The following is a 13273-nucleotide window of genomic DNA, read 5'->3' as shown; positions in this document are numbered from 1 at the left end:
CCCCGTCCGCCTCCTTCACAGGTCTAAGAGCTAACAACCGCGTGCGGGCCTCCTGCAGGAGGAGCCTCTCGGCTTGTGCCTCCATCTCAGAGCGGGGGAGACAAGCGGGCAGTGCGGGAGGCCACGCGCCTTAGACGGGCAGCCCCGCCGGGCAGCCCCCAGTTGCAGACCCTCAGCTCCGCGCCCCGGGGAGCAGCTGCTGTGCGCAGCCGTCGCGTTGGGGCCCTTGCTACACGGTCCTAGATCACCGAACCGTCGTGACGCAGGCCTGAATCATTTCTTGGATGCTAACTTACCCATGTTTTTGTTTTTGTTTTTTGCTTTCCCATTTTATGACCTTCCTAAATCATTGCTCACTGCTTCTCCAGAAGTCCAGCTTATAATAGCCAAACGGTCTGTGCACTGTAGTCTCATTATAAAACCTATTTATCTTCCTTAAATATCCCAGAGCAGTAAAACTAAAAATATTATCCAGTTATTTTGGCTGGCGTTAACAATAGACTTTCCACAGCATTTAACTTCCTCATTTCTTTGACCTGAGTTGAAAGGAAAAAACATATGTACAGACCACTCCGAAGATGTGCTTTCTGGGAAAATGTCACATAATCATTACTTCCCTTCTTTCTGTCCATATCTTCCCTTGTCCCGGGCATTTTCATTCAGTGCCTTCTCCTTCCAAGTCCCCTTCCCACAGGTCCCTTGCCTTTCCTGACGGTCCCCTCACAATGCAACTACACCTGTGGTTTGATAGCACCACCCACTTGTCTCCCCGTCAACCAAACTCAACAGTCGGTCAGCAAGTATTTGTTGAATGAGCTGTACGTGGTATGTGCCCTCCAGAACGTCGCCTCCAGCCCCGTCCCCTACCCTCTCCAACCAGCCACAAGACCTCCCGTCATGACATTCCCAATTCTCCAAATTCTTGCACTCCCAGGCACTACCACCTTTCCCAGCCTGGCCCACTCCACAAGCTGCCAATCACTCACCCCTGGAAGGGCCCCCCAGTCACAGGAACAGAGGAAGGGACTCACACATGGCCAGTTCCTTTTTTCAAACTCCTGGTATATTCATACTTAGCAAAACCATGTTAGCACCCAACAACTCCATTTTAAGCGTTCAGTGGGTGCCCACCAACCACACGCTAGGAAAACCATTCAAAGACATAAATAAATAAAACACGTGCCTGTGCCTGAGCTCGAAGAGCTCCCCACCTGCGAGGAGGACAAATGTGGATGCGGGGGAAAGTTACACTCACGAAGAACAGGGTTATTCAGCACAGGTGGGCACACGTGTTGTGGGCGTAGGGCAGGGAAGAAGATTCTCCAAAGGTGGGAGGAACTACAATGGCCTCATTGTGAAGGACCCATCTGAGCAGGCCCTTGAGGGATGGGGAAATGGTGCCAGAGGAGAGAGAAGGGGGACCAGGCAGAGGGGCCAGGGGAGGCCTGAATGAGTCTGTTTTCTTTCCCTCCGTCAGAGAATCTAACTAAGGTTAGCAGTGATAGCTAAGAGCACGGGCTCAGCCCCAGGCCAGGACCAGGAGGGTCTGAGAGGTGTGGAGTGCAAAATTGAAGGGGATGTCAAAAAACTCAGTGGTCAAGATAAATCATATTTTAACGGAGTATTTAAGAAATCAAAAGTCATGCAAAAACCCATGGTGAGCGAAACAATTAACTTTTACGTAAAGATGGGATCAGTATTACCAATATCTCCTCTGTTTCTGGCTCAGGTTCACTATGAAATGCAAACTGTTTCAGCGTTCACAGCTATGGCTCGTGGTGCACTTGCCTTCAACAATAATTCCTTTCGTTTGATTTCTGGAGAAAATGAGAGAAAGGAAAAAAAAAATACAAGAAGACAGTTAGAACCAAAAACCATTCATTCCTGTCTTGGTCTCCAGCAAACTCTTCTGTCTACAAATTCCCTCCACCTTTCGTAAAATCAAAATACTTTTACCTAAATACTTCAGTTCAAGAGCTGGGAGCTTTCCTTCACATGGAATACTGTTCAACACCCTTTTCCTCTGTTACCCAAGGAACCAGTAAATGCACATGCTAGAGGCTTCAAGCTGGCCTGGGACCCAGCGGATGTGTGTGCATCCTGCCGGAAGCTGCCAAGCTGGGCAGGAAACTGCAATCACCAAGAAGGTTGAGCTTCTGTAGAAGCTTCTAGAAGCTAGGCAGCACTGGCCAAGCAAACCAGGGCTTATCAAAGGAAGGTGCATGGGGCTGAATCTGGTAATTAATTGCACCGTAGGTTTCAAAGGAAAAGGAGGGGGCCACTCAGCTTTGTTGGTGCCTCAGCCTTTTCCCTAAAGGCACAGACAGAAATTCGAGAAGCAGCCACCGGGCAGGTCCACCAAAGCCCCTCCCTTTGGGCACGGAGGACTCCGCAGAAAGCCTGCCCAATGCTTACTCCTGACAAGTTATGGTCAAAACCCTTTCTCCCCGAACGGGACTCCTTCACTTTTTCAGATAATTATCATTTTGGATGAAGTTTCTTACTCTTGGATCCTAGCCAAGAAGTGTACTTATTTTTAGAGTTTAAGGAAGATTTTTACATTTCTCTCATAGGCTCTAATTTCAACTCACTCTAAACAAAACTTACCAGAAGCAACTAAACATTTAAAATGTGTATTTCAGTCAAAAGTGAATCAATTCAGTTCTGCAGGCCTGACAGTCCCACACAGGAGAGAATCAGAGGGTTGCTGAGAGCTGCACCACCTCGAGCTCTACCCTGAGGGAAGACAGGGATGCACCTGTCTGCTAGTTACCGGGGAGTTCTCTGGGGACCCTGGCAGCAGCCACCATGGCTGGCCACACACAGGAGCTGATTTGCTTTCTGGACCACTGGTTAACTCATGTGAGCCAGGAGCCTGGGCTCTCTCCATTCAAAGCCCACAAATGCCTAGTGAAGTGGAACTTAAAGGGAAAAGCTCAGAGGAAAAGGTTTCTCCCTTCCATGACCCGGAGAGAGACCCAATCGTAGCCCGCGGGGCTGGAGGGAAAGATTTAGACAAAAATCACAGAACTGGGAGCACAAAAGGTCACACTCAGTTTCCATGGCATGATGGAGAGCCCATTCATCGTAGAGTCAAGAAAGCTGTGCTGGAATCCTACACTATACCTGCTGTATTTCCGAGGTCCACTGTGAGCCTCGGTGTCCGTGTCGGAACAAGTGCCTGACCTGCCCTCCCTCCCATCTCTCACTGACTGCAATCCTCATTCCCTGGCCAATGCCTCTTCTTCTACTCCTTCCAGGCAACCCTGCATCCAGGCTCCAGGGATCTCTCTGAAGAGTAAATCTTACCTTGTTCCTCACCTGCTTCAAAATCACCACTGACCGCCCCCATCAAGAGCCGCCCTGCAAGGAGCACCACCATCCACGGGGCCAGCTCCACAGTCCCGAGTCCCCCAGGACGCCCGTGTAAGCGGCAGGCTTGTCCACACCCTCCCCGCTTCTCTCTGCTTGAATTCCCTACCTGGAGCTCAAACCACCACAGGGAGAATAACAGTGCTCCCCTCCAGAGCCGGGAGCACATCAGGTATTTAGGACGGGCCCCTGGCGCGGTGCATATTATTATTGCCTATCCTCCTGCGCATGGTCATAACTGCACGCCCTGCCCACCATCTTGTAAGGCCCACCTTGTGGGGACATCTTGTCTCCCAGCCCCCAGCTAGCCTCTGTCCCAGAACTTACCACCCTGCATCCCGACTTACACATTCATTCACCTGCCTCCCCTACAAATCTGCATCTTCCATGTGTGCTTCCTCTGTCCCATTCTAGTTGTTGCCACAGCACTGAGGCTCACATTGAATGAATGAATGAATGAATGAATGAATGAATGAATGAATGAACGAACACATCTATCCCATCGTGGGCGCTCGGTTGTTGGTTCATTGTTGAGTCTCTTCTTAGCAATATCTGACAACGATGGAACTCAGCAGGTTGCTACCGCGGCTCGGCGCTGAGTTACCTCCAGGATGATGGCTCATTCAACTGTGTCCTCTCCGCCACAGCTCTCACTCACCCTGCCTTCGACCATAAGCACAGCGGAGGGGTGAATCTGTGTGGCTCCCGCTTTCGACTCTCTCCATCCACCCCAGAACACTGACCTTCTCACCACATCTCAGTGCTGACGCTTCCCACCAGCTTGTTCAGAAAACAGGAGGCCCAATGTTCTGGACAGATCGCATCTTAGGCATCCCCATCAGAAAAGAGGCTTGGGTCATGGCTCAGCATAGCCTCTCTGCTTCGTGACCAGCTGGCATGGGCTGGAAGGTCACCTGCTGCAGTACCACCCCCCCCACACACACACACACTTTTTCCCTGGATGGAAGCAGAAGAGCTCTGTGCAGAACAAGAGATGGGCAGGCAGACGCCTTTCGTAATCCTTGATAGTGTTTCCCAATCGCTCCTGAACTTCCCCCCAATTAAATAGCCTCAATTCTTAATCTTCAAAAGGACCATGAACTGAGCAGGAAGAGAGACATGTCGGGAGCACAGAGAAGGGGAGGAGGGAACCGGCTTGGTCCTGACTCGAGAAAGTTCCAGTAGGATTTGTGAGCAGTGTTGTTTTACAGGGGAGAGGAGGAACCAAACATGAAGATTCAGTGCAAATGTCCTTTTAGAGCAAAATGTCAGTGGCACTTCCCTCCCGGGGCAAATTCCCAACTTCCTGATCTATCATGGACCAGCTCTGAAAATGCTGATTTCCACTAGGAAATCAATCAGAAATTTCAGGGCATCCAGGGAGTGCTCTCTGGGAGTAAACTTCTAAAGGAGTGACATTAAAACTAACAAAAAAGAAAATGTATTTTCTCCCTCCCTTTTGAAATGACAGTGATAACGTTCAAAATTTAAAGAGACTTCCAGAAGCATAGCAAGAATGGGCCATAGGACAGGAGCAGACACGTGGCCACCGAGACACTCACGCTGCACCTGCTTCCCTGCCTGACTGCACTGCTGCCTCATCTCGGGAAATGAGTACGGCAAGAGCCGTAATAGCAAGCTGACTTCCCATCCCACAGTCTTACCAAATCAATTCATTAAAGCAACAAAATACCAACCAATGTTTGCACTTTTCTCTCCAAGCTTTCTGGGTACCACGAATCCAGAGAGAGGCCACGCGTCTCCCCACTCGGGCCCTCCGATGGTCCAAAGGTGCCACGCAGCCCGCAAACCTGGTGGCTGGGCTCTGGATCTCTCAGGGCCAAGGTAGAGTGTTCTGGAAGTAAAAGATTTGTGTCAGTTAAATAAGACAATCAACATTGGACATCATTCTTCATTCCAGAGAAAGAAGCAACATATCTGGATCTTTTTGTTTCTTACGATGGATACCTGAGAATTGGTGCTGTTGTTTTTTACTCATTATCATTTTATTTTTGCTGAGAATAAAATAAATTCGTTCATTTGTTCATTCAATGAATGTTCATTGAGGGCGTTTATGTGCTTGGCTGGGGGAGCAACAGTGGACCAGAAACACCAAGCAGATCTGGAAGGAGATAATTGTGTCTACTGTGTGCCAAGTGCTCACCCAGAAGGTTCTTCACACCTCGGGGGCACCCTACACAGGGCAGGGTGGGGACCTGATGCAGGAAATGGCCTCTTGTAAGTGAAGGCTTAGGCCACAAAAGGTGTTGCATTAGCTCAGTCTTAAATGTGAGACCCCCATACTAGGCTGGTGAACAGCAGAGATCTGGGTGGGGGTGTATGTGGGAACTCCAGTGAACTGGGGGGGGGGCACGCTCGGGCCTACAGGGGGGCCTGGAGACACTTGTGAGGGACTGAGCGTTGAGAGGCAGGGATGGTGCTTGGAAGTCAGGCTGAAGAGGTGAGCAGTGGGCCACTGTCCCAAAGGGCTGGGTTTCTGTCCCCTGTGGAAACCACTCAGGAGGGAACCAACCGCTTCACTCCCATGGCAGCTGAAGAAGAGAAGGGGGCTGGGTTCTTGAATCACTTGCTGGTGTTTTAGAACTAGCCTGCCAGGCGAGGCAGAGCAGGGGACAGGAGAATTCGCGTAAGCAACCCCCCAGCCCGCCTGGTAAGACCCCAGGGCCATGCTGTATACTCTTGAGCAGGTCATCTCATCCCAGGTGAACACACCATCCCCCCGGCATCCCTCCTGAAACTGAGATTCCCTAATGTCCCTTCTCCCCAACCCTGGAGGCCACTCAGGGAGTGGAAGCCTGTCCTCCCTGGAGATATGTAGGAAGAGAAAAGTTAACCAGTTCAGCAGCTAATCTGGAAGCACCTTGTCTGTGATGGTCCCTGAGGGGGCGAGAGATGAGTGAGAAAGGCATCTCCCTCCCAGGTGTCACTGTGGCCTAGCCAGGTGGATGAGACCCCCAGAGGTGTAGGAGTAAAACAGGGAGCTGGCCCTGCCTGAGGGTGACCAGGGAGGCCTTTCAGGAGAGGGGGTGTGAGAAACAGCTGGAAGGCCTCCTGTGAACCAGCAGGGAAGAGGCATTCCGGGACCTCCGAGCAGAGGTGCAGGGTCACGGAACCTGGTGACAGAGACCCGGGGGTGACAGCAGGATGGGGGCTTCCAGAGGAAGTCCTACCTCTTTCAGCTGTGAGGGGCTGGTGAGAGGCTTGGAGCAGGAGAATGGCCGGATCCCAGTTTTGCCAGCAGAAAATGACTCTGGCCCCACTGGTGTAGTAGATAGACTGGCTGGGCGGAAACTAGAAGCTCCCCAGAACTGGTGACTGGAGCCCACTGCGTCCTCACATGGCCAACTGCCACCCTTCATGCCACGCCATCCCTAAGTCTCATTCCACTTGACCTTGAGGGCCATGGAAGTCCCTCTTTCTGGTGCCCATAGATTACGGCGAGACATGCACCTTTTATAACGACTGGGTGTTGTGTTTTTGCTCGTTGCAACATGTCAGTGGAAATCCTTCATAACTACCCTCAGCCAGTTCATAGACGGCCACGCTGCACGCTTGCCCAGGACAGCCGGGGTTCACCCCTGCTCGTGTCGTGGCTCCAGGATGTTAATGGTCCCCCCCGTAGCTCTCACATACATCCTGCTTTAGAGACTAAATATGTGGTCATGCCAGTCCTGACACCATTGCTTGGAAATCTGATGCTTGGGTTTGTTGAGGGGAAGAAGGGGGCGCGTGTGTTACACATGTCTGTCCCCCATGTGGCCTTGCTTATGAGCTCTCTGGAGGAGAGAAAGACCCGGCCCCACTCAGCTCTTAATTTCTCACCATGGCACAGGCTGGTGTGTAGACTTCGCAAATTTCCCCTTTGCCCAAGAATTCAGCAAAAACGGAAGGAAAAAAGGGAGCCCTGTACTCCCAATTCTCAGAAAGCCTCCAACAATTGGGGTGGGCCTGTCAGGAGGTGGCATAAGCACTCGTGACCCCAGCACCCCGCCCCCAGGCAGCCTGGGGGGGGCCGAGGAAGGGGCTGGGGGGCACTCCAGCTGGGAGCCCCTCCCCCACCGGCTCTGCCAGGGTCTCTGCCCCCCGCGGCCCAGGCTGCGGCACAGAGCCGGACCCGCTCCCCGGGAGGCCTCTGCTGAGGCAGCTGAGCGGCTCCAGACCTGTGCTGCTCAACTGGAACTCAAGAAAGGGCACAGAGTGACCTTTAGGGTTCGCTTTTGGCAATACCGTTTTACGAGTCTGCACACATGGCACACGCCATGTCCAGGCCTGATAAGAACGCTGGGAAACGTCCACCACTTGGGCCTTGGACTGTCACTGGGCACTTCCAGCTGTGTTTCCTCCCTCAACCAGACACTCATGAACAACACGTCCTAGTCCAACCAGGGGTGACTGGCTAGAAGCCCCCGTGGGCCTCGGAACCCCCTGGAGGGCTGCCCCAAACAGACCTCTGGTTCCCTTCGCCAGAATGATTCAGCAGGCCTGGGGCAGGCCTGAGAATTTGCATTCCTGACAAGTTCCCAGTCAGACACTGAAAGCGGCTGCCCCAGGGCCTGGAGACAAGTAGTTCTGCCTCCGGAAGCTGCCTCGTGGGAAGCTGCCCCACCTGCCCGGGGCCACCTCAGTCCCTTTGCTGCTGGAGCTTCCAGAACCAGCTGTGAGGGCGGGGCTCTGGGGGAGGGAGCATTGGGAGGGTCCACCTTGGGGCCAGGAACAATTCTAGGGGACGTGACATCAGAGCCTGAAGGACAAAAAGGACCAGGCCCTGAAGGGGGGGTGGAAATGAAGGGGGTCCCTTGGGAGCAAACCCCCACCCGGCACCCATGAGAACTTGGTGTCAGGGAGCAGCAGCACATACCTGTGGGAGGAGCCGGTGGTCACAGCAGCTGGAAAGTGGGTCGGGGCGGAACCTGCTGGGCCTTCAGGCCAGTCAGAGTCGGGAAGTCATCCAGAAGGTGGGGGTGAGGGAGCTACGAGGGACCAGAGGGGCCAGACTGATGCCCAGACCTAGGCCAGGGCGGCAGGGACTTCTCAGAGGGAGCAGTCCTCAGAGAGGGAGCCCCAGGGATCCAGGATTGAGATGGGGTCCTTAGTTCAGGCGGCTGTAACAACACAGCATAGACTGGGGGCCTTACAAGACAAGCGTTTCTTTCTCACGGTGCTGGAGGCTCGAAGCCCAAGATCAAGGCAGTGGCAGGCTCAGTATCCCATGGGAGCTCCCCGGCTGGTTTGCATGGGGTGGGGGCAGCACTCTCTGGAGTCTCTCCTTATCCGGACACTAATCTCATCCTGGGGCCCCACCCTCATGACCTCATCTGGCCCTGATCACCTCCCAAAGACCCACCTCCAAGTACCATTGTGTTGGTCCAATCTGGGAGGACACAGTCAGTGGGTAGCGGGAGAGGTGGAGAAAGCTCTGGGTCAGCATCTATTTGCACTTTCAAAGGGCTGTCGTGGGAAAGAAAACAGTTATTTCAGAAAATCGTGACATCTTTGAGAAGTCCGTGCTGTCTTTCCCCATCCATCCATGACACTATTTCTGGTAAGCCACACATCACCTCCAGGTACGATTTTCTCTCCAGCAGCAAACGCAAAGGAGGTGCTGTCAGTTAAAAATTAAACAACAAAAGGAAACTCGGACCGTGTGAGTGTCATAGTTTTTGAAAAGCAATCGGTTCCCAGTGTTCTCGTGATCTCTATGGATCGAATAACATTTGGTATCATTCCCTGATGGTCAAAACCCGCTGGTGGACGGTTACGCATGCCTGTGCTCAGCTCCACACGCCCCGCACACCGCATCAGCTCCGCGGTCTCCAACCTTTCTTTCTACCCCGGATTCCTTGCTTTGCCAGACATCTTTCAGTTTGCACTCAGCCCTTCTCATTGCCCCTTTCCCACTGATTTGGGGGCAACTGGAGCCACTGATCTCTTATTTTAAAATGAGAGTCACTGGGGTGCCTGAGGGGCTGAGTCGGTTAAGCATCCAACTCTTGGTTTCGGCTCAGGTCGTGATCTTGGGGCCCTGGGATGGAGCCCCACGTCAGGCTCTGCACCCAGCGAGGAGTCTGCTTGAGATTCTTTCTCTGCCTCGCCCTCTGTCCCTTCCCACCCCCGCGAATAACTAAATAAATCTTCAAAAAAATAAAATGAGGATCACTGAACAGAGACTTGGATGCAGAGAATTCTCAGGATGCCAACTTTTCACAGGCATGTTCGTGTGTGCATCCGTGAGTTCCGTGCCACGCACAGCATACGTAGTGGGTACGGGGTGCCAAGGGTACATGAGGCCCTGCTCTCCAGGCCCTTGTTAGAGAAGAACATTCCAAGGGTGTGAGTACTATACAGAGAACCAAACAGGCTGGCAGGAGAGGGAATGGGGGCGTGCAGGCCGCCTTCGCTCTGCCTCAGTGCTGACCCTGAGCCCCAGACGGAATCTTCCTTGCCGCTCCTTAGGACGGGTCAGACGCGCCCTCAGGACCCCTCCACATGCAGATCTGTCGCTCTCAGCCCTTACTCCCAGACCCTGCACACATTCAGCACACAGTCAAGACATTAAAACAAAACAAAACCTTTTTCCAGTTTTCAAGCTCCCCTTTATGACCTAAAAAGCAAAATCTTTCTGAAACACAAGTCACTTGAGCTGAAGAAAACACCAAACTGGAAAAGGCGAGGAATCCAGCGTATGTTCTATGTCACGTGAAGGCCAAATACCGAGAAACCGTCCGGGGATGAGGAGGCCGGCCCAACCAGCTGCTTCAAAGATGCTGTTCTCTCACCGAAGGCTTAAATAATGAGCCTTGAAAGGCTGAGGGGAGCCCGGCAGCGAGCTCCCACCAGCTTCCCGGGGACGAATGCCCGCGTGGCCCTCCTCGCAGGGTCCGCACCATTAACGTCCCCTTTGTAGAGAAGGCCCCACGGCAGCGGCCACGATGTCCTTCCTAAACAGCCATGCTTTCGTGCCACTGACAAAGAAAAAGAATAGAAGCTAAGGGTTCACTGAGCTTAAACATTGAATAAATAAATAAATAAATAAACTGTATAATAAATATTAATAAATAAATTAATAATAAATAAATAAATAAATAAAATAATAAATAAATAAACTGTACCTTTCCTCCCAAATATATAACGCTGACATGTCCATAGTGGCAGTGACATCGAACGTTTTGAGCCATTTCCCTCTTGGTGCTGTTGGTTTCCAGCGAAGGAGGACACCTCCGTCAGCCCCTCTCCGGGGACACAGAGGCTGCGTGTCCCTGCTTCTCTGCTCTCTGGGCAGCTCCCCGCTTTGGCCTCAGGGAATGTACCCTCTGCCTCCTCCAGTCCGGCCGTGAGGAGATCTGGGCCCTTTTTCCTTCCCGGTGTGTTGGACTTACAATGATTTCGCTCAACAGTGTGGATGTTTACTGTATACTGGTTGTGTGGCTCCCCTAAAAAGTCAGGTTGCGGAGGCAGGCCGACCACTGCCCCCAGAAATCCTGGGGAGGTCAGGGTCACGGCTGGCAGGGCCAGAAGGGGCAGGTCAAGACCCCACGGATGGCTGACGTACCGCAGCCCTTACAAAACAGCAAAGATGGTATTTGCTAGCCCTTTGCCTGCAGAGAATAGCAGGACGAAAAGCTAAAGACACTTGGGGGTAGAAATGGTATGAAATAAAAACGAAAAGCAGAATGTGATCACCACGCCAGCACAAAGATCACTTCAGTTTGGTTTTTTAAAAACTCGTTGTTTGATCTCTCTAGTACTGTATGGTTTGTATTCAGAAGTGAACAAACCAATTTATTTTGATGATAAGTGATCGTGTGTTTCAGTGGAACATGTGTGAGCTTGAGCGGTTCTTTCCTGGACCAGGACCTTCCTTACATGATCAGATGGCCACTTCTCATTACACATGGTTAGAACAGTCACCTGGGGGATCATATCTAAAATGTGGGTTCTGCAGTCCTATTTTCCACCTCTGCTAAGAAGCTGGAGGTCTGGGGAGCTTAAAGCAAACCCCAGGATGGCCTAGGAATCTTGTGGGGAAAAAAAAGAAAGAAAGAAAAAAGAAAGTCCTGGCCTTATTCCTCATCCCACCCCTAACTTATGGAATAGTTAGGGGAGGAAAAGTCTACAAATCCATGTTTTCCAGAAGCTTCCAGATCATTCTAATCAGGTCTTTTCTGGCAGTGCTTTCAAGAACAAAATGGCAAGGTCACATTACTGCCCACATGACTTTCAACCCCTGAGCAGACATGGAAACGTGGCTTGTGGGTTCATCTCCTCTACTTGAGAATAATTTCCTTACTATTTGACTGAAAGAAGCAGAAACAGCACATCTATCACCCTTGGCTTTGTTCCCTGATCCCCATACTTAGTGGCTCTGTGACCTCAGACTTGTTACTTAACCTCTCTGAGGCTTGGCTTCTTATTCATGGTAAAATGGAGCCTCTAAGCTGAACCTGCCTCCCTTACGTTGTAGTTAGAATTCGGCACACGCCCTAGTTTTGCTCTCAGATTTTGCCCTAGTCCCTAAGAAAGTGCCTGGAGCATAGCAGGTGCTCGGAGAACACGTATTGGATAGAAGGAGGGACGGAGGGACAGAGGGACAGAGGGACGTCCCTGAGCTCCCCTTCCTCTGTGCTGCCACTCACACTGGCTGCAGTTTCTGAGCTTGGAAAACCTGTCTTCTTCTCCAGCCTGAGGTCAGGTCTGATTGCTCACATGCCAGTGACTTCCGACTTTAAAACCAACTTTGTTATTTTATTACTAACATGTTTTCATCAGATCTGTTTGCGTGTTCATTAACTCATGTAAACGTTAATAAAAGAACCAAGAAAACACCTTCCTACATGTTTCCTCTTGCTTTCTTTCAGGTATAAATAATAGGAACACACAATATACGAAAGAGGCCGACGCGCAATCCCCTCTGCGGGCCTTCCAGAAGACAATTCCTCCCTGAGGAGACACCCGAACTCCAGATTTCCACATCTCCCCTCCTCTGCAGAATTCAAGGGACCTCAGGCAAGACAAAGCTATCAAAGGCCCTCCCTGTGACAGGGCTGCGGGCCTCGTCCATTCCCGCTCCGGGGCAGCCTGGAACACACTCAGATCCGTAAAAAGCGTTCGTGACTTGCAAGAGCATGTTCCAAAGCAACCATTTCCTCCTTCTCTGCACCCTCTCTCAAACCTCCCCCATTCACAAATAGTCAGTGGCCCGGAACACCGTGGTGGTGTCTGGCCTCTCTTCCTCTGACCCAAGTCCGCAGTGCCGTTCCCCCAGTTCCTGCACCTGCCCTCTCCCCCTGGGCCCCGGCTCTGCGGCAGCCCTGCGCCCACAGCAGGAAAGGCACCAGCAAGCTAAAGGTCATTGCGAAAGAGACAGGCCGGCAGGCTCCAAACCAGCTTATTTTCTTTCTGCTCATCCATCCAGACATGGGTTTCCCGGCCTCCCCGTAGTTAGGTGTGGCCGTGCGACTGAGTTCCAACCCAGTGCTTCTCAGCCAGGGCGATTTTGCTCCCCAGGGGACACTTAGCAATGTCTGCAGACATCTTTGGTTGTCACATCTGGAGGAGGGAGCAGAGGCCAGGGAACATCCCGCTCAGGACAGCCCCACAACAAAGAACCGGCAGTCCGAAGGTCAGTAGGACCGAGCCTGAGAAACCCCGTCTCACCAACAGTGCTGTGAGCCAGCTCCAGGCCTGATCCAGAAACACCACCCAAGTGCTTCTCCACCGGCTCCTCCATGCTTTCTCCCGTCTTCGGGCTGGGCCTGGATGAGCCCAGACACCCTGGAAGCTCGGCCAGCGGGGCGGAGCCGCGAGGATGAGGAGAACCTGCGTCTTGGAGCAGAGCGGCCTGCCCACCACTAACACCCACTCTGGCCCGTAGTGAGAAACT

At 52.2% G+C, this 13273-nt stretch overlaps 1 long non-coding RNA gene across 1 annotated transcript; it reads right to left on the bottom strand.

Annotated features, from left to right (window-relative positions):
- Nucleotides 1–1195: 1195 nt before the first annotated feature.
- LOC123778568 (uncharacterized) lies at nt 1196–9082 on the bottom strand. Its single transcript, XR_006775948.2, has 4 exons — nt 8748–9082; nt 8252–8363; nt 5070–5227; nt 1196–1817 (listed from the first exon to the last, which is right to left on the bottom strand). It is a non-coding gene; the product is annotated as an uncharacterized LOC123778568 (long non-coding RNA).
- Nucleotides 9083–13273: the final 4191 nt, after the last annotated feature.

This window comes from Ursus americanus, chromosome 7, assembly GCF_024610735.1.
Source record: "Ursus americanus isolate L20-20 chromosome 7, mUrsAme1.1.p, whole genome shotgun sequence".
Taxonomy (NCBI): Eukaryota; Metazoa; Chordata; class Mammalia; order Carnivora; family Ursidae; genus Ursus; species Ursus americanus.
This window is presented reverse-complemented; position numbering and strand designations above follow the sequence as displayed.